Raw genomic sequence first — 19,166 nt, 5'->3', positions numbered from 1 at the left:
TTGCAACATTGTATACCAATTAGCTCACTTTCAGAGCCTCCATTGTCCGCACCTGCAAATCGACCTTGGAGTAAAGAGAAAATATGCCAGGCTGGCACGAAACCTTAAGATAAGCATGTGAACGATCTCAGTGGAAAAGTACAGCTTCAAGCAGAAATACACGTTTAATAGCACATTGGAAAAATACGAGCATCTAAACAGTGAGACCAGGCCACTAGGCCGAAGCCCGCACTAAAGTAATGCTAAGCTAAAACAATTCAAACAAGCAAATCATAGCACACGTTTACGATTATGTCGGATTAGTGCAATTCTAATACACCACGTTATATAAAGCACGCTTATAAATGTTGGCAAACTACTCTGAGGGCACATTTTGTCCCCGTACATTCTTTATTAGTTCGGTTAAAGTCACACATTATTATTTCACACTATGTTTACGTTAATAAATGTAAAACCTTCATTTTCTGCTTCATCAGCTGTCGCCCCTATCCCGCTCCATCCTTGGTTCTACAGGGTGCTGATCAACACCGTATGACTGGGTACAGGATTTTAGAATCAGTAACTTTGGACCCTCAAAGACCTTATCACTTGTAGTTGCACAGAGCGATATGCCTGCCTACGCATACCGCTGTGGGCAACTCAAAATGAGGACCAACGCGAATCTCATGGAAGTATACTGTGCTGAGATTGCAATGGGTACATTCCAGTGAAACTTTTAGTGACAGCTGTCACAATTTCAGCAATCTTTTCAGGAGGCAGTTTTTTCTGTACTGCCTTTGCACCTCCCACTGTGCTAACTTAATTCACATTCTCACTGTGTCTGCCCCATATCCCTTGCTAGAAACACCAGTGCATCTGCCATCAATGCAATCCCATCCTTATCGCTGTAGGTGTTTAACTTTGGCCCACTAATCCCCTTTGTACCTCAACAGTCTGAGAAAGAAAGGTGAAATGGCCGCGTCCCTGAGCCTTGCATCTTTTTATAGTGATTCCATCCCCATAAAATACAGGCCAATAATATAAGGAATACATATATGTGCCTATATATGGACTGAAGCATCTGGAGGTTTTTTCCGTTAGCAGAGTGCACTGTGCAAATATTTGTGCTCCCTAGCGATAACGGTCAAACGATGAATCAGATAAAGGGAGCAATAGCTAACCCTTCTATAAGTGTTGTCTCGAGTATCATCTTGTCTAAACAGCCCTCCAAAACTAGAATGCTACCTTCTCCCTTCTGTTCCTAATTTTTACCACCTTTCTTATGGTTTCTCTTCAGCCACTACAATTTCTCTATCATATCACCTTATCGCATACTGAGGCTATGGATTCTACTATTGAAAGTTTCCTTTATTATTTTATTTGAGTTTACTGAGGACTTGCTTAGTAGCTAGCTCACCTTCTGAAGCAAATCGTAATCAACCTTAGAGAAGCCTTTGGTAGGGTCGTGTTGAGTTCCTTATAGGAGGGATGATCGTAATTGGTTTACAGAAGCAAAGGAGATCTTGATGCCCCAAGATTTCTGAGTTGACTACCCATCTGTAATTATCACCTTCAGCTTGGGTTGGATCAGTACTTTGCTTCATTAGAATCGCAACACCCTCCTTGTTGGCTTTCATATCGCCCTCCCATATTTTTTTGAGAGTTGTGGCTCTTGAAGGGTTGCTACCACTGTCTTCTGGTTGATAACCGTACATCTTTTAATTGGATTGTTTACTCCCTTTATTTTCCATGTAGTAAATTTTATGGGGTAATTTTGCATTGTGAATGTACTTATTTGCTCATCTCCCCCAGTTGTAATTCTCAGAAAGAGTACCTCACAGTTTGTGGAATACCTGCCTCTTTGTTGTTCCAAATGCTATATGTGTGGCCCTTTTTGTATGCGTTTTTTCTGTGGCGGCAAAATCTTTTGCTCCATTGCCCTTTGTGGTTGAGCCTGCTCTGGTGGGATTATTATTAAGCCCTTTAATACATATTGTATTTTGTATTGCAGTGTCTTATGCAGACTGTGTCATATTCTTTTTGGACATGGTTTGAGGTGGTTGGATGGTTCTTATTTTAGTTCCATTTATGTCCCAATGGTCTCGGGCTGTCTTCTGAGCATCACAAGTGCTTATATTTTTGCTCATTAAGTTTGGTCTTGTGGGATTTTGCATTTGCACCTACTGAAGTAATAGTCCACGATTTCCAGAACTTATGTTAGGTTTGATGAGTTGTACTGGTTAATTTCTCCTTTAAAATTTTTTTTTTTTACATTTTCATATTTACAACCACATGAAACACCATATAGGAGAGCAAAATGAGTATTGAGAAAAAACGGTCTTCCAAATGTTTCAAGCAAAGTGAATCCATTACAACAGTAGTTCCCAACCTGTGGCCCAGGGAACCCTGGGGGTCTGCAAAGCCTCCTCAGGGGGTCCGTGACTGCTAAGAAAATTAAATATTATTAACAGATAAGGTCCCCAGTTTTCAGTAATAAGTCAGTGGGGGGGGGGGCCCTAATCCCAATAATAATTCAGTGGGGGTCCTCAGCTTCAAATAGTGACAAAGTGGGGGTCCACAGAAGTCAAAAGTTTGGGAACCACTGCATTACAATACATGGAGCACTTGTCACTGGATATAAACATTAAACGCCCCTCCACCTCCATTCTTCATCTGGTTTAACTTGCAGGTCTTCCTCTCTATAGTCCTTCACGAGGGAGCCTGTTATCCGGGGACTCCAATTATTTAGTGAATATTTCCCCCCCAGGCCAGCCACTAAGTCATCTGCAACTTTGTCATCTTGTTAAATAAGCCTCATATGTTGTTCAACGGCTGTCGCCCACTCCACTAAATCTTTATTCCAATGGCCAGTGTTAGAGGCTCGAGAGGCCACATAGTGTACTGCAATCCAATGTTGTGCCAGAACCATGCCTTTTCATTTTCAAGCATTTCACTGTGGAACAATACACAATAAACACAGCTTCATAAAGCCTTCCAAGTCCATCTGCGGCTTGGGCCTTGGCTTCTTATCACTTCCCCCACAGAATTCCACAAGGGCACCCCTATCTCCAGGGTCGGATTGGGATCACAGTTAGAACCAGGCACTCTAAAAAAAAGTGGCCCACATCCCCTGATTGTCCCTTTCAAGACTCACCATCCAGTTAGTCTCCTTGGAATCCGGTTATTTAAAATAAATAAAAAATAATAATAAAGTTTTATATACCATGAGCTCGATCCATGAGCACCAGTTACATTTCACACACAACATCAAATTAATTTTTATTTTAGGTATGGCCATTAAGTGATTTGCTTAGAATCACATTATGTTGAGCTGACGCTTGGACTCGAACCTAGTTCCGACATCTGCAGCTCTGGCTATAGCACCACATCCAAATTTATAAAACCCTCTCCTTCCCCCTCATCAACGCCTAAAAGATGCTTGGGTTGAAGTGAAAACACCTGGTCTCTAGCATGGCCACTTCTCTTAGTCACCCCCCCCCCCCAATACCACTGTCTCAGAGAGGTGTCAAAAAAGCAAACTGCTCCTGCTCCAGAAGGGCTTAGGTGAGAATTGCCCAAGGGCATGAAATCACCATGGCCTAAACGTGATAGCCTGGTGGGAGATGACACTTCTTCTGGCAGGGAAGGCGATGCGAGGCAGCGGGCGAGGCGAGAATGCCCCAAAGGCTAATGCAACACCTGGCCCCCAGACTCAGTTTACAGCATGGCAGGGGAGTGCCCATGATTCTGGTGCCACATTAAAGTGGCCTGACGAGAATTTGGGAAGAAAGTAAGCTTCTTGGGCCAGTTTACGGAGGCCCTAAAAAAACTGGCCCCCTAGTGACCCTGAGGCACCAGCCCATCGGCCAGTGTCTGACTGCCCGCATTCCCAATCCGACACTGCCGATCTCTTATGACGAAAGTCTCCAGCTGACTGCCCGCATCTTTGCTCACAGTGAGTATAGTAGGATGGCTATTGGAGAGTTTTTAAGGCGTCATATAGGTTCTGTGTGAGTAGTGAAATTGTTTTAGTTTAAAGCGTGTGTTGGGTTGATTGATGTTTTACTTATTCGTAGGCTAACTTCCATTCCGCAGATGGCAGTTCATCAGGACAGTCCAGGCCCCAGCACTCCTGAGCTCAGTCACTCATACCTCACCTTGGAGGTGAGTTATCAGTCGCCTGCAGCCTGAGAGTGCTATTGATTGCTGCATTGTGACGTGTTGGTGGGGTTTGGAAGGGATTGTGTGCCAAATCATTTGCGCAGTGTGCACTCATGTAATATAATGCAAGAACTACCCTGTCGTACACGAAACAGCTCCTGAACTTGTGTGGGCGATATGAATATATTTTAAAGAAATAAATCACTAACATATTTGCAACCCCCATTGTGGCATGTTGCGTTTGAGGTGTCTTCATGCATATTACAAAATGACTTCAATACCCACAAGGACATACTGTCCACAAAGGGGGACCTTCACAGTATTTTGCAGAGCCCTCTGTGCCATATTTCTGCCATTAGTTGAAGCAAATTTGGGAAGTATTTTGGGACTTTGTTTGCCATTATGAACACGTCCTTGAGTATATAAGGATCACACACACCTTTCAGTAGCCAGTTTTACCAGTTAGGGCCCTAATTAAATTAACTCAGTGCTCATAGTTGTGATACAGCATAATATACAGGCCTTGAGCATTCTATATGCCCACTTGCTACGGCGAGTCAGATTTTTTCAAGGCGAGCTGTTTAAAGGGGCTACTGGCCCAGTCTGGTGAGAGAACTGGAGCTGAAAAAGAACAGATGCTCTGTTCGTTTAGAACATAAATTAACAATAAGGATGCTATTAAACTTTTGTTTTTATCTTGTCACATTTTCTGTGGTTTTAAAGACGGAGGTCCAATGTCTTCCAGCAAATTGCTGCTGTTTTATCCCATGATTTTTGTTGTTTACTTTTTGTTCTATGACAAAAATTGCAGGATTTTTTAAAGTGAACTGTCTGACAATCGTGCTGGACACACAACATTTAAATAACTTCTGAATGAAGTGTACAATTATTTTTTATATTTTTAAATATATTTTGGTATTTGGGAAAACATTTGTTTGTAATTCTGAAGTGAGATGGAAACGAAGATTTTAAAAGGACCAAACAAACCTTTACTTGGTGATACTTTACTTGATTTTCACACATTGTATGTTATTTAGTTTTATCAGTAAATCTGCATGTCAGTGGGAACGTTTGTAACAATTTCAGTTGAAAATCTCTGTAAATGAAAGTGCACTATCACATCATGCTTCAGTAATTTACTTACTAAAAGTGCGAGTTTTTTAATACAAAATTTAAGAAACACTTGTACCCCATTGATAACAACACGATCAGTGAACTAAGAGCCAAGTCAAGGGTCATTTGTACCCTATTTGCAGGCTAGATTTTTATAACAACCTGTCCAAATGGTTAAACGTTGCAGCCGGAAGTACTGGTTATTCTTGATGCAGGATCAAAGTGAGACTGGCGCAAAGTACTAAATCTAATTGATCCTGGGTCTTTGCTTCAGTAAACTTCATTCTTTTATGAAGAGTTGTAGGGGACAGGTATTCATAATTGCTGGATTTGGCCCTGTTTGCAGGGTGATGCCAAGATCTTTTGCCTTCAACCTCCTTTAACCTGTTTTAATTGGCCTTTAACTCTGCTAACCAGTGCTTAAAACAGGGTAGAATTGGCCTACACCGAGTTTGCCTATTTACATTACTTATAGGTAGGTCCCTAATAAAGTGGTAACTCATGTGCCCAAGGCCTGTAAATGAAAAGCTACCATTGGGCCTACAGCACTGATTGTGCCAACCACTTAAGAAGCCTTCCATTGCAGCCTGTGTGTGCAGTTTTAAACTGCCATTTCGACCTGGTAAAATAAACCTTTTGCCAGCCCCAAGTATTCCTTTCTAATATATATCTGTTACCCCTAGCGTAGACCCTGAACAGCCTAGACGGCAGGGTGCAGTGTATTTAAAAAGTTGGAGATGTACTTTTAAGTTTTACCTGTTCTCATAGTTAAAACAATCCTAAATGTTCTTTTCACTACTGCAAGGCCTATCTTTCCCATAGGAATACATTGGTTACCTTATTACATTTAGTAAGTGATACCTGCCAGTTGGGAGCAGGGAAACACATTGCGTTTCACGTCTAAAGAATTGTAATTAAAAGCCTTCTTCAGTGGTGAAGTTGAACCTTTAGTCACAATTCTCCAATTTTGAGAAATTTGGCATTTTCTAGTCCTACTCATTTGGTGCCTGCAGACTGATCCTGGGTCACATGACTAGGTGTAGCTGGTAGTTGTTCTTTGTGTATTGCTTCCAGGCAGTGAGAGAAAGGGAAAATAAGTGCTGGCAGGATGGGCCACTCTAAGTTGACGAAATGGAGGAGCTGTCACCTACCACAGTTGCACATCACAAAGGCTCTGCCTGAACACTATCTCAAAGGGTTTATCACTAGTCTTTTGTGACTTGAGACAAGTTGAGGCCCAGCTAGAGAGGAAAGGGATGCCAGACACCCCAAGGGGGAGGAAACCTCTAGAAGCTTCCTCCACTTGAAAGTGGGCTCCAGGTATAAATATTGGACCTTCAGACCCAACTCTTCAGTACACTTCTGGACCTGTGCACTCTGTCAGGAAGAAGGTCTGCTGTGCTGCTGAATGGACTGCCACTCCGCTGGACTGCTGCCCGGAAGAACTGCTGCCCCACTGTGCTAATCTGCTGTCTTCTTGCCTGGGTAAACGCAGAATCCTAGAGTGACTCAGAGGGCTAGTTGGCTGGCTTCATGATCATGCCTCAGTAACAGAGCAGGCTTTCAACAACATTGAACCCAGCACCTGGACTCTGTCATTTATGAGTCTTGCCCTACCTAGTGGTTTCCAACCCAGACCTGGACCCTTGCAAATGGGCCTAAAGTTGCTCTGCCAACCCATCTGTGGATTCAGCAGAACCAAAACATTTCCAATGCAGAGCATCTACTGCAGAACCGGCGCATTGCTTCTGCTGCCTGATGCATTGCCCTTGGAACTGATGCAGTGCCTCTGTTGTGCGTCTCCCTCAGTGCAAGGATTCCGTACCAGCTAAGGCAGCCCATCAGAACCGCAGGTGCAGGACGCATGTCCACGCAGGGTCATCCCCTCCCCTACAGCAGCCCATCGAAACTGTTGATGTGCGAGACATCTCCATGCAAGGACATTGCAGCGCATTGTGCAGCTGCCCTTCCTAGCCCAGACCTTGCATCGCCTCTGCTGCGTGACGCATTCTTAACGAGCTACTCTGCATCTCTTCGCAACTAAGATTAAGGTACTGTGTTCAGCAGACCTTAGTGGTTCCTTGTAGCCAGCCCACACCCATCGCTTTGTGCTTTTTCCAGCTACTTCCCCATAAATATTTAAAATTCCATATCCACGATTCTACTGATCGGATTTTTGCTGTTTTAGTCTTGTTTTATTTATTAACATTTACTTTTAGGGGCGAGTGCATAGCGCTCCATCCCCCCCTGTAATCTCTCTTTGGGCTTCTAACCATGCCCATATCACGTCAGTCACTTTCATTGGTTGGTGGGCTTCCTTTTTTAAATCTGCTTGCTTTCATTAGTGACAGGCATGCATATGACATGCCTTTTCTGGTGTTTAGCCCTCCTTGAGCGCATCAACCAACTACTGAAAACATACGAGGCTCAATGTTTTCTGTCTGGTTTCTGGACTGGCCTGTCTGTTTGGAATTCCTGTGTGTAATTCATTGACTCTTTTGTTTGATTGTTTTGAGGCTGCCAAACGCAGACTAAGAACCGGCGTTTGAGGGTTTGTCTTTGAAGATGTATAAGAGCTATGTCAATTACATAATCGAGCAAGCACCAAACGACTGGTGGAGACATTAGAAAAATGCGGTGTACCTGGATAGTTGGCTTGGGGCTGGCATTCCTCAAATTGTGTGAAGCGATCTAGTCATTGACAGGCTTGGGAGGGGCGAGAGGGTGTGGCGAGGGTACTCAAAAGTCCATACGTTTCGCGTGCTAAGTTTATACTAACTCAGTAAGTCAAGAAATAAAACTTTGGAGCACTGTTGTGTCTCACAGGATATGGGATACACAGCACAGCTGGAAGCAACTGAATGTCAGTTATTTATGAAGTGCAGGCAGTTCGAGATATTTCAGTGACTGGGGTATGGATTGCTCCAGAAAATGGCAGCTTTTAAAGAAAATAGCTATTTTACCCCTCCATGCTAAGTGGCAAAAAGGTGCAAAAATATAGGAACAAATGCATTGCGATGCATGATCCATCACATGGCTAAGCTTCCTTCCATATGGTCAAGGCAATGGATGACATCATAGAAAACCGGTTAGCACCATCTATTTTTGGGAATTTCAGAGCTAAACATTGGGAAGGCAACCATGCAAAACCATCCATACCCTCACTTATCTCACACCCTGACACTCCTTAACATCATTCACAAGACAATCCCTGACCACCTTTCTACACACTCTAGAAGCAGTGTCCCGACTGATGATTTCTTTCCGTGGCCAGTCATCAGATGCCCGCCTCCAAGGCACATTTACCCATCTTGAACATCAATAGCCCTCTCTTCTCACAGGTAAAATAATATCTTCCTCACAGCTCTGAAAACTGTCAACACTGCTTTCGCTGAAAAAGGAAAACAGTCTTGGGCCAAGTAAGCTCTTTAACTCTTCCACCCGCTCATGTCTTCCTTTCCTACACAGTAAATGAGTTTCACCAGAGCTGTCACACACAGGCTGTCACCATTCAGACAGCAGGAAATGATCAGTCACTAACAATGTGATCTGCATCTGTTGATCCTGCTTGACCTCTGTGTGACCTGTGATTCTAATGACCAACAGGTCTAACTTGAATCTCTGTTCATGCGTGGGCGTGATGAACATCTTAAATGGTTCACCTTATAACTCTCTGACAAGAAACTTTCTATAAATGGAGTTTCCCAGACCCTGTCAGCCCCCACATCCTGTCAAGTTGGAGAATCCTTATGTATCCATACCCGCACATGGTGTTTAAAGTTGTATAACAAGTCGCTGGGAGCACTAGCTTGTCAACATTACATTGATATCCTCAAGAGGATGATCATACTAAACTACACAACGCCTCATCAGGGATAGTAAGCGCTTTATAATTCCATCTACAGTTACATTATACAATGGACAAATACATTCAACAGCATTTGTCTAATTGGATGTCTTTCAGTCCTCTTTGTCTGCATGAATAGGGAACAGAAATTGTGTTATTTATTAGCTTCTATGAGCTGATAGTGATTCTGCACAAGGCACACGGGAGGCTCCAACAGAGCCACGTCTTTACCAGCATCCCCAAAATAGGGTAGAACTAGGTCGATACGGTCAGCTACTCTGATGCTTATACAAGGGAGCATAAAGATTCACATCCTAATAAAAGATAATTTTGGTGCTAGTAAAAAACAAAGGTTTTGTCTGATGAGACCCCATGCAGTGGCCAGAGAATGAGGGCACTTATGGCTAGGTTGGGACTTCAACCTCCCCTCTGAAACCAGTCCTTGTTATTGAGCCAAACTCCTCAAAAGGCTGATTAGTTATGGAAGAAACCATACCACGGGTAGGTAATTTTAATGTATTTGAACCAAAAATAATCAATAATGATTCCACTTTTAGTGCCTCAAACCACCTACAATATTTGTAGTGGTCATAGTTGCATCTCAAACAGTTAAACTCTTGTACTTCCATAGGGACAAGAAAGCAAAATGTCTTAAGTCCTAAGACAATGGACTTGAGCGTCAGGATACAGGCATGCTAATAGGTAAGCTGTCACAACAATCTGCTAACTATCACAGTGTCCGTGAGGTATTCCTTTGTGGTCAAGTCAGGCTAAGGGGTTGCCAAGACGGAGCTACTGATCTCCAGGACCTTATTGATATTGCAGCCAGAACCATGAACACCTGTTTCTTCATGAGTCTTTGGAACTGCAGCTCGGGGACCAGGAGAAAAGCTCAACCTGCCGTTTTTATGGCAAGAATCTCTTTGATGCCTCCACTGTTAAGGTAATATTAAGAAACAGTTATGCAAAGCCCATTATGTTGCTGAAGCAGAGTTTCCCATTCATCTTGAGTGTAAGGTAGGACTACATTAATGTCATGTTTATAGATAATGAGCAATAGCAGATGTGTTGGTATATAGGTACCCAACCCTCACACCAAGAGTAGCAGCTAGACAATGGATCCTTTGAGTAGGACCAGCATCATGCATCCACATAGAAAAATAATATCTATATTACTTTTACTATATGTGAGCGCTATTTAGAAGCGAACACCAGAAGAAAGCAGCAGCAATGGCAGTGCTGTGAAGATATGCATTAATGGCGAAGAGTAGATGAAGTTGGATGAAAAGCTAAACTGGAATACAGAGAAAGTGGCAGGGAGAGAGGAAATGAATAATCAGTTTGACACATCAATGAGAATACCATCAGATGCATTTAAACCCAGTCAGAATGAGGTGCACAGTGAATCGCAGAATGTGAATCTGACACTGTCCATCAATCAAAGGGAAAGTGAGTTTGTACGCCTTTTTTTTTTTCCTCTCAAGCGGATATCGGACATAGTGGTAGTGCTGACAAAAGACAGGCAATGAAAATTTAAACCTTGAGATCCTGCTTGTAATGCTTCTTAGCCGATCTCTCACGATTACAATCAACAAAAGAGAGCTCTGCAAAGACTGATGCAAGGAAAGCATTTGTTTCACATCTGGCCAAGCGCCGGAGGTTGGATGGCATTAATTATATTCCACATCTCATTAATGTGAAAGAATCAAGTTTGGTAGCCTACTATTCCAATGAGACCGTTACAGTACACTGTATAAACCCAGTGTTTGGTATTCCCCTTCTCACGAATGCTAATATTCAGTCAGCTGAGGCCCTAAATACTAGTTCATGGATTAACGCAGAGTTGAGATCAGAGCTTCTAGATCTTGACTGACTGGATTGTATTGAACATTTCCATCACTGCTTACTACAGGAAACCTGGTAAATGTATCCATCCCATAAACCAGGCTATAAAACATTCTGCCTTAACGCAACTGCCTCTGCATGTGGCAGGGCGTCAAGGGGCCTTGTTGTTTGGGTTAAAATAGCATTGAATACATGCTTGGAGACTCTGAGTATTGATTACACTGATATTCACGGACTGAAAATCCACATGCCTGAAGGGCCCAGCTTGTACATTATTAAAGTTTACTGTAGGCTGAGGAATATGGAATCTCCTACCCTAAATATATTGGATCATCTTTATAATTCAATTAAAATAAGGGCATGATTGATCAGGGGGATTTAAATATTACATATGAGCCACTCTGTGGCTTTGATTTGGTTATTGAGGAGGCGGAGGCTTGGGACATGCCTGCCATTGATACTAATTCCTATGTCTTTTTCTCAATGGTGGCCATGCAGATGGGTCTTTTTACAGTCACAAACTGCTTGAGGGCCTGTAATGGAAAATCCAATTCAGACACGCGAGAGTCCTCCACTTTTAAGAGAGGTGTGACCAGATCAAAAATAGACTATTTCTCGTTTTGGGTCACAGTGTAGGACAAGATGATTGATTTTATGATAGATGATAGGGAGAATAGTGATCACTACCCACTTCATCTAACCCTGTCAGGATCACTGACTGAATTTATGGACGGCATTTTTGTTCCCCCCTGTATTGAAATCAACAATAAGTAATGATCGCAGGCCAATAAAGTGGCCCTTGATACTGGGAAACACAGTGATTTTATATCTGTAGACCAGTTAGCCTCTTGGACACCCTACTGAAGGTCTCTGCAAGGCAGATTCTGAATACACTATCAGAATGGATAGAGGCCAATACGTTCTTGTCACTTTGCCAGACCGGATTCAGATCAAGAGTGAGCACATTTGACTCTATGTTCAAGCTCCTTCTTCTCATTTAGAAATACACAAAGTTGAGGGATGGCCATCTATACATAGTCTTTATAGATCTAAGGGTGGCCTTCGATCCAGACCCTGAGGGTTCAGTGTGGGTTTTTCTCAAGGAGCTGGGAGTTTACCAATTACCTTTATCAGTCAACAACAGGGGTGTGGAATTTAATAAAATATCTACTTGTCCATGGGGCTGGTTGCTTTTTAAATCTACTTGTCCTGTAAAAAAATCTACTTGTCCCTTTGGTGCCATCTAGTGTGGCAACAAATTATGGCAGCAATCCCATCAGGTAAGCACTCTGGTAATAGCCTCTCTGATTATGCCAGGGCTAAAACTATAGTAGGGCTTGAATACTTGCAGTTTCAATCCCTACCTTAGCAATTTCCTTATTTTGCCACCTTTCCGCAGATCTTCATACTGGGTTTGGAATGCCTTTGAGTCTGCAAATCTACTAACTTGTATGTTTTAAGGATTTTCACAAGCTCTTCCCTAATCTTTTCCCATAATGAGAAAGGTTGGACTTTTACTCCTGACAATAGCAGAAGTAGAGGTTCTTCCAAAGTTGGGAAATAAAGTGTTTGTAGGGAAAGGGAACTTGTAAATGCTAAGTATATTTTCACATGAGCAAATCTACACCTGCATATTTGCTTGTGCTAAAACACAGTTAACAAATCTTTTCTAGGAGTACGATTTCCTGGTCTACTTCTGTAAGTTATTGTGCATTGATGAACACCACTAATTCAAAGACACATATCATGGGTGCACTTTTGTGACTTTTTAAAAGAATTGGGTCCCTAATTAGGTCTGGCGTTAACAAAGACATTTTGTTTTTATTAAACTTCCATTTCTCTTTCTATCCATCAGCTGGCTTTGTTGTGAATGATCGCATTCTGCTCTTCCAAAAGGAGCATATTGGCACACAAAGTAGTTTTGTTCAGTGCCAGGAACTACTGTGGCAATCAGTGGCGTAACGAAACTGGAGGGGACCCCCCCCTGCAAAGAATATGGAGGGGCCCTCCCTCCAGACTCACTCAGGGTAGGTGCTTTGCTGAGGGGGCCCCATGTAGTGGGCTGCAGGGCCTTTGTTATGCCACTGGTGGCAATGTGTGCTTTTTGAGAACAAAAGCTTTTTTTCTTTTTGCCAGTGTTTGTTACAGTTGTGAGTGCTGACAGCTCCCACGACAATAAAGTGTAACAAAAGCCATGTCAAAATAAGACGTGCATTGACGAAACCAAGAGACTCATAAATAAGTTGGATTGGTTGACTTTACCAGTGCGTGTTTATTTTCATGTGTCCTATAATCTTGTCAAATGGTAACACTGATTTTCCATTAGAAATATTTTTGGGAAATACTAGCATGCATCAACACATTTTACTAAATGACTCTCCAGAGAAATAGCACCTAAAATGTCATAGTAGTGTAACATTTTTTTCTACTTGCATTTTTTCTGAATATTTTATTTTGAAAGCAAAGAATCATCACTCTTGCTTACAAGCTTCTCCAAATATTTGCATCTAATCAGAGAGCATTCTAGGAGCATTATACTTAGCATCATATTGTTAAACTTTTTAAAATGTGTGTTCACTTTTTTTTTTATACTGAAACCACTGTCAGTACCTTAAAACGTTTATTTACAGTGCTCACCCTAATAATGAAGGATGTTCATTAATGAACCATAGATACAAGATAGAACAGCATTAACATATGGGCACACATTACCTCAACTGGCAGCCAAAGGGTTTGTGCTGCAGGGGGTTAGGACTTCTTGTCCCAAGGACAAAATAAACATGAAAACATGTTGCCCTTGACCCCAAACAACATGTCCCAGGCGATAGGAATTCCACATCCCTGCAACAAATAAGACTACATCAGGAGAATTATGCTCAAGTGCGTTGCTCCATATGCCAAATGAACACTAAAGAAAATGTTCTGCATGTTTTGTTTGTTTGTCCAGTTTATGGAAGGCCAAGAAGAAAATGTCTGCGTCTGCTTTGCATTCGCTTAGGCTTAAGCCAATACCGTGAAGCACTAAGGGTGTTAAAAAGTGATACTTTATCTCATATATTGACTAGTATAAGAAGCTTCTTGCTTGATGTATGTAGGTCTCATGTGGAAGCAGCGGTTTAGGATTTTAATGTGTTACTGCCATTTTTCAGATGATTTTTATTATAGCCTGGTTAATCGTAATTGTGTGCAATAAGCCTGAGTGTGTAACTTGAACATTTATTATAAGATGTAGGCACTATAAGTGCACTCAACATTTGCTATAATGAATGATCAACAAAAGATGGTAGTCGAGCTTTCCCGTTACACTGCTCATTTTTTCGTATGCTCATTCGTTTTTAAAGATGTATCATTCTAAGACAACATACCGTATTTTAAATGTCTTAAAAAAGCACTTGCACTTTAAATTCCCATATCACTAATTGTAAAGCTGCTTAGGTTTTGTTCACAACGGATTTTAGCCATTAATATGAAACAATGTTCCTTGTAATGTAATTGTATTGCCGTAGCGTAGCGTTCTCGTTTTTAAGATTATTAGTTTTATTATTATTATACTGTATGAAGTAAATGTTTTATGTTTTTAAGGAATATATTTTTCAAAATAAACATTTGAATACACTAGTACTATATATACATACAAACACACACACACACAAACACGTATATATATGTATATATATATATATAGGTGTATATTTAGTCCATAATATGTATTATATAAAAATGTGTTGAAATAATTGTTTAGAACTACTTCTAATACATTTTCTCTCTCTTTGAGGGGAGTGACAAGTTAACTTCATTACCAACACTGAACATTAAAGAGGATACATTTTTTTTTTAGATCAGTGGAACTAAAATCAGTAGATTATGTACTAGTATGCCCCTTTAATCTAGTTCCTTAGAAAGGCTTGCTCGGTCTCCTACAGTCATGACCAGTGTCCAGAGATGATTAGCTTTGTTGAGTATGCAATAACAGATCATCCTTAATTGACCTGGTATGTTCTGGTTTACTGACACTGCCACACAATTATTATTATATTCTGTAATGCAGTCTGAGCTTTCAGTTATGAGATTAGCTATAAATATCTGCACTGTTAATAAGGCAAATAATGAGCAAATTCCAGCCATCGTTTTGCATATCTTGAAGTGGAAAAAGGCAGATCCATTTCTGTTCTTAAACATGTGTCCAGCCTGTCATAGCATTCCTCTGTGTACTCACTTTCACCTATGGTGTTCCTAAACCTGTGCCCAGCATGTCATAGCGGGCCTGTGTGTGCGTAATTGCACCCATGGTGTTCTTAAACATTTGTCCAGCCTGCCAGTGCAGGCTTGTGTGTGTGCAAGGGCACGTATGCCCAGGGAGTGAAGAATACCCATGTGTGTTTTCACTACCTACGAAAGCTGCTCTGCCCATGGGTTAACATGGGACACGTTTACAGTTACTCGTGACTGCAATAGTGGATTGCAGTGGAGCAGTCTCATAATGTTTCCTATCATTGGATTCGTCCTGACAAACCCCTTCCTATTGTAAAGGTAGTTTTGTTGATAATCACTTAGAAATGCAACTACTAGAAAGTGGGCATTTTTATGTTCTAAAACAGTTTTGTCTGCCTTTAAAATTCGACTCTAATCCACACTGGAGGCATGGGGAGCACATCTGTGCATTCCTCAGTGACAGCTATAAAGTGTAGGCACACAACTGGAATGACAGACCTCTGCCATTTGTGGGCCTGGCTCAATAGATTGGAGGGAGAGGTTTTGACACTTGGCGTCTCGGGCCAGATCATGGCCCAGCTAAAGATTATGATATGCATTCCACGGCCCCATGGCAGACAGGACTTGCATTTAGGGGAGACATCCATGCTTCAAAGGGGAACCCTCTGAACCTCCCCCAACTTCAAAGGCACACTACAGTATAACTATTGGTGCCATACTGCCGCAAACTAGAGATACCCTTGTGGGGACTGGGCATCAGAGATACTGGACTGCGTGGTGCACACTGCCAGAGGAATCTGTTGTGCACAAGGAGTAATTACTGCAGTTGGATATGGGACTGCACACTCTTCCTGAATCGTGACTACCCTGGGCTGATTGCCTGCTGCTGTGTGGCACCCTGAAGCGTGCTCTCCAATGGCTTGTTAGATTGCCCCCTGGACTTTGGTGATTTGTTAGGGACATCAAAGAACTCCTGTGAGTGATTTACACCTTCTACCTATGACTTCTGGAGAGCGGTACCCTCCTAAGTGCCAACATAGTCTGCTGGATTCCACCTGGTAGCAGCAGTGTCAACCTGGAACTAAGTATTGTGCCTGGAGACCGGATTACCTGGTGCAGAGTTCTCCAATTGCTGCCCGCATTCAAAGAGTGTGGCCCTTCATCGTGAGGCCTTGACATGCATCAGCATCTTGTTGATGCTTTGTGGATTCACCGGTTGCGGGATCCCGCTTGGCCAGCTTCGTCGAGCATGCCGCATTTCTCTCATGCGACATGCTGACTGCATGCTCAATGTGTGCAGTGCCCGATTCACAGGTTGCGACCCTCTGAGGTGTATTCGTAGTAATGGTGCATTCTGCCTCATGTGGCACAGCTGAACTTGCACCTCTGTGTGTGACTGGAGTTGTCTGGTGCGACTCAAGTCATAGCACACCAGATATTGTGCCTCTTTCCAGGGGGGATACGGAATAGTTAACTCGTCATGTGTGACCGGAACTGTCTGGTGTGAATCAAGTCATCGAGCACCAGACGTTGTGCCCCATTTCCAGGTGGGGGGGCGAGGGGGCTGTGCGCAGAAGAGCAGATTTGTGTACTGGAGGGGCTGGCTTGGCTGGGACCTCTTGTGAATGGCGTGCCCTACACACCTGATCAGCCTGTTAGCTATTTTTTTCTCCCACCTTTATCCAGGGACCCTAAATATGTGTGACTAGGGCTGGGTGAAAGGGGAAAGGGTTCTTTCATCTCAAGCCCGTGGCGCGAGGTTTTAGTGTTTGGTTAAAGGGTGGAGGAGAGTTTGAGGTCTGTGAGTACAGTGACAACTGACCTGCTGGATATCAGTGGACCGCAATAGGGTATTGGGAGCAAGTGTGTGCTATACAAGCCTACCTGTTATCCGTGCCATCGTGTAGCGGTGTGGAGTTAGTGTGTGGGAGTAACTGCCTGTGATCAACTGCACCGCACAGCAGTGGTGCCGTACACGTTGTTTCCTTGCCAAAAGATTATCATGGTTGACATTGTTTTTTTTTTTAACTTGTGTGGCCTCTACGAGGCTATTTAAAAGTGCAGTAATTATTGATGTGTACACATTGTTGCTATCATTGTGAACTGGGGTGAACCCTATAACTGTGTGGTATTGAATTGGAATAGTTGCTAGGGTGGGTTTCATGCTAACAACGTTCTGCACCACATGAAGACGTTGGGAGGGAATGATTTTTCGCAAGTATACATTTGGCTGATGTTGTTTTAACACAGGTGGACCAAGTACTGTTAGTGATATTGCTAAATGTGATTGATGCCCTGAAGTACATGAGCAACATGTTGTGTTAGTTAATGTGTATGTTGAATACAAATCTTTACATACACAATGTGTGAAGTCTCTTTTGTGACGCTTAGTGTATTTATTGTGTAAGACTAATGTGCCAGTGCTTTACACATTGCCCCTGTGATGAGCCTTACTGCTTATGGCAGGCGACCCAAGGGTGAGTGCAGGTCATACAGTGAGTGTATTCACCCACCACTGACGGGAGGGGTAGGTTATGCCCGGCTAGGGCCGAGCCTCAGTCATCCAGCCAGAATGTTCTGCCTCCAATAGTAACAAATAAACATTAATTAAATTTCCATTTAGTAGACATTGTGTTGCAATGATATAACGGACTATGACCTTATATCTTCTTCAGCTGGAGGAGACCTATACTTCGTCAAGTGCTGAAGCAAATGTTTAAATTCTTAATTGACTGCATATGTTAACTAACAACACTTTACAGAAAACATATTTTGCTGTGTTTTTTGCTTTTAACTGTATCAGCTGACTATGTCTGTCCAGAGAATACAAGAAGCGCACAAAGATTACCGCTCCTGTTTTTTGGCCCAAAAAATATAAATGACATTTGTTTTTAATGTTTTTTAATTTGCACTGATTACACAAAATGAGTAGTTTATATACTTCTGCCAGCATGCGGTGTCTCATCATTGTATTAAAAAAAGAATGTTATTAATGTTCAAGAAATACTTGAATGGAATTAAATACTCCAGGAGCTGCACATCAAGAAACCTATTTGAATTCAGGTGCTTTATCACTTTCTCAAGCTGAACAAGTACAAACGTCTTGTCATCTTAAAACTCTAATCTTGATGTTGTTGCCTTTTATTCTAGCAATCCACTTTAGATGTTCATATCTTTGCTTTAATACAATGTCTGAAACAGGTTTACTACTACATGTAAGTTTTTTCTGTAGAAGGTATTTTGTAGTATTGGAAAAAAGGTTCTAGAAACATATATCAAATCAAGTTGCTAAATGAATCATTTGCAATAAGGACACCACTGTAGCGCCTTTACTGTAGTGACATTACCTTTATACAAGCTACTTAGTGGAATTAGCAACACTCTGCAAAATATGTTTTTTTAATGTTTTTTTATTTTATTAATGCAACAGCATTTAAAAAAAATTAAGAATTAATTAACGAATGCACCAGCAAACCAAATTAAGCACCTGCATCAATACAAACACAGCTTCTGTAACAATAACAAGGAAACACATAGACCACGTATGAATCTGGAGAAAATGATGCAAAGAAATGAAAAACATTTTGTAGTTTAGAACATACAGCAGGCAAGAGAGGGTTTTAAATACTTACAGTTCCATACTGTGTAAGAGAACAACCAAGAGTAGAAAGACTTCTAATTTCAGTAATGTAAAAGAGAGCAAAAGGAAATACCTGCACACATACGGACAATAGGGTATTGACTCACATTGTATCATTGAAGTAAGTATATATAGGTAAGTACTGATTGTTTATTATGAATTCCACATTTTGGTATCTTGAAAATATGTAAATCATCTAAGCACATAAATGTGGGTTAGGAATAGTAAATCAACATTTACCTACTTATATCTAACTTAACAATATAGTGCCATCAATGTATTTTGCACTCCATAGAGTTTAAGGTTTAGATTTTGTCTTCCGATATAGCGAAATATAGCTCTGAAGCTGCCCAGCTGCGCCTTGTAATA

At 41.7% G+C, this 19,166-nt stretch overlaps 1 protein-coding gene across 5 annotated transcripts in view; it reads left to right on the top strand.

The window, feature by feature from the left end:
• Nucleotides 1-19,166, top strand: part of STAT6 (signal transducer and activator of transcription 6) — a 604,937-nt gene that overhangs the window by 92,740 nt on the left and 493,031 nt on the right. The window lies entirely within an intron of this gene.

The sequence above is a fragment of the Pleurodeles waltl genome, chromosome 4_2, assembly GCF_031143425.1.
Source record: "Pleurodeles waltl isolate 20211129_DDA chromosome 4_2, aPleWal1.hap1.20221129, whole genome shotgun sequence".
Taxonomy (NCBI): Eukaryota; Metazoa; Chordata; class Amphibia; order Caudata; family Salamandridae; genus Pleurodeles; species Pleurodeles waltl.
The sequence above is the reverse complement of the archived record's forward strand: the minus strand, read 5'-3'. Positions and strand labels throughout refer to the sequence as shown.